This window comes from Palaemon carinicauda, chromosome 37 (genome assembly GCF_036898095.1).
Source record: "Palaemon carinicauda isolate YSFRI2023 chromosome 37, ASM3689809v2, whole genome shotgun sequence".
Lineage (NCBI taxonomy): Eukaryota > Metazoa > Arthropoda > Malacostraca > Decapoda > Palaemonidae > Palaemon > Palaemon carinicauda.
Window position 1 is genome coordinate 72,091,964 of NC_090761.1, and position 2,500 is coordinate 72,094,463.

Below are 2,500 nucleotides of genomic sequence, written 5' to 3' on the forward strand. Positions count from 1 at the left end.
GACTTAGTTAACGTTTTAGGAGATTTAGTAAACGTTTTAGGAGATTTAGTAAAAGTTTTAGAAGATTTAGTAAACGTTTTAGGAGATTTAGTAAAGTTTTAGGAGATTTAGTAAAGTTCTAGGAGATTTAGTAAACGTTTCAGGAGGTTTGGTAAAGTTTTAGGAAATTTAGTAAGCGGTTTAGGAAATTTAGTAAACGTTTTAGAAGATTTAGTAAATTTTTTAGGAGATTTAGTAAATGTTTAAGAAGATTTAGTAAACGTTTTGGAAGATTAGATAAAGTTGTCTGTTTTCAGTTTCAGTTTCATCAGAATAGATGCTCACCAGAACGTCAGCCTGGCAAACCCAACCCCCAACAGTGGTGCCCAACCACAGCAGTGTCCTCCCCAGTTAACAGCATAAACTCAAGGTCCCGGAAGGGGATCGAATTGCTGCCATGCAAATGCTAGGCAAACACGTTACTATTGTACTAGCCAGGAGATAGGAGAAGGATCTCTAATAAGATCATAACATGAAGCTTAACTCAGTAAGGTTAAGGGTCCTTATATTTTTATTAATTAATTCTCATTTAATTAATTTACTTACTCATTGCCTTTCCTCACTCGCTATTTTTTCCTGTTAGAGCCCTTGGGCTTATAGTATCCTGCTTTTCTAACTGGTGTCGTATCCTAACTATCAGTAGTAGTAAAAATATCTTAAGATATATTACATTCTTTATCAATTATTTATCTTTTAGTTTATTTATTTTCTTATTTCATATCCTCACTGGGCTATTTTTCCGTGTTGGAGCCCTTTGGCTTGAAGCATCACTGCTTTTCCAACTAAGGTCGTAGCTTAGCTAGTAATAGTAGTAATAATAATCAAAAATATTTTTTATTTTTTATTCATTAACTCTCCGAAAGTTTATTTTCTTGTTTCATTTCATCAACGGACTTTTTGTCTTGTTGGAGCCTTTGGGCATAGATTATAGTATCCAGGTTTTCCAATTAGGGTTGTAGCTTAGCTGATAACAATAATGATAATAATAATAATAATAATAACAACAACAACAACAACAACAACAAAAACAACAACAACAACAACAACAATAATAATAATAATAATAATAATAATAATAATAATAATAATAATAATAATAATAACAACACCAATAATAATAATAATAATAATAATAATAATAATAATAATAATAATAATAATAATAATAATAACAATACATTGAAAACCTTCATTCTGGCTAAAAGGGATCACCAACAAAGGGCAATCACACTCTTAAACTAGGGTATTTCAAATTTTCAATTCTAAGAAAAACTTAATCTATAAATGGCAATTCTATTCTCTTTAGATGTGCTCGTCTAAATGTAAAAGGTAAAATGGCACTGTTAAATATAACGTCCTTCATAATGTACGCTGATAAATGAATACATCTTTTATTAGCAGTGGGGAGAGTGGAGGGATGCATATATGACAGTTGCAATCCCTTGCATGAACACGAATTATATTCATAATTTTAGATATGAAAAGCCGTGGCAATATTTTATTATTTAACAGAGATATTTCCCCTTGAGTAAAGGGGACTCAGAAAGTGAAGAACTTTATGTAAATGAAGTGTGGATGTTGAACGAGAGAGAAATAAAGTAGGTTGTACGTATTCAGATGAATAGTTTACTGCAGCATATGAGATGTAAGTAGAATTGATCGGATTTACATACATACATGCACACACACACACACATATATATATATATCGTATATAGAAATGATAGGATAGTTAGGTTAGGATAAATGATGAACCAGATTATTTGATGTGGTTTGTCATATGGAAAGAATATTAAGAAAGTTAGGCCAGGATATTTGGTGACCAGATTATTTGATGTGGTTTGGTCATATGGAAAGAATATTAAGAAAGTAAGGTCAGGATATTTGGTGAACAAGATTATTTTGATGTGGTTTGGTCATATGGAAAGAATATTAAGAAAGTTAGGCCAGGATATTTGGTGACCAGATTATTTTGAGGTGGTATGGTCATATGGAAAAAATATTAAGAAAGTAAGGTCAGGATATTTGGTGAACCAGATTATTTGATGTGGTTTGGTCATATGGAAAGAATATTAAGAAAGTTAGGTAAGAATATTTGGTGAACAAGATTATTTTGAAGTGGTTTGGTCATATGGAAAGAATATTAAGAAAGTTAGATTGGGATAATTGGTGAACCAGATTATTCTGAGGTGGTCAGGTCGTATGGAGAGAATGGTAAGAAATTTAGATTAGGATAATTGGTGAACCAGATTATTTGAGGTAGTTTAATCATATGGAACGAATAGTAAGAAATTTAGCTTCGGATAAAAGGCGAACCAGATTATTTGATGTGGTCTAGTTATATGGAAAGAATATTCAGAAAGTTTACCTACGATAATTGGTCATATGGAGAGAATGGTAAGAAATTTAATTTAGGATAAATGGTGGAGCAGATAATTAGAGGTAGTTTGATCATCTGGAA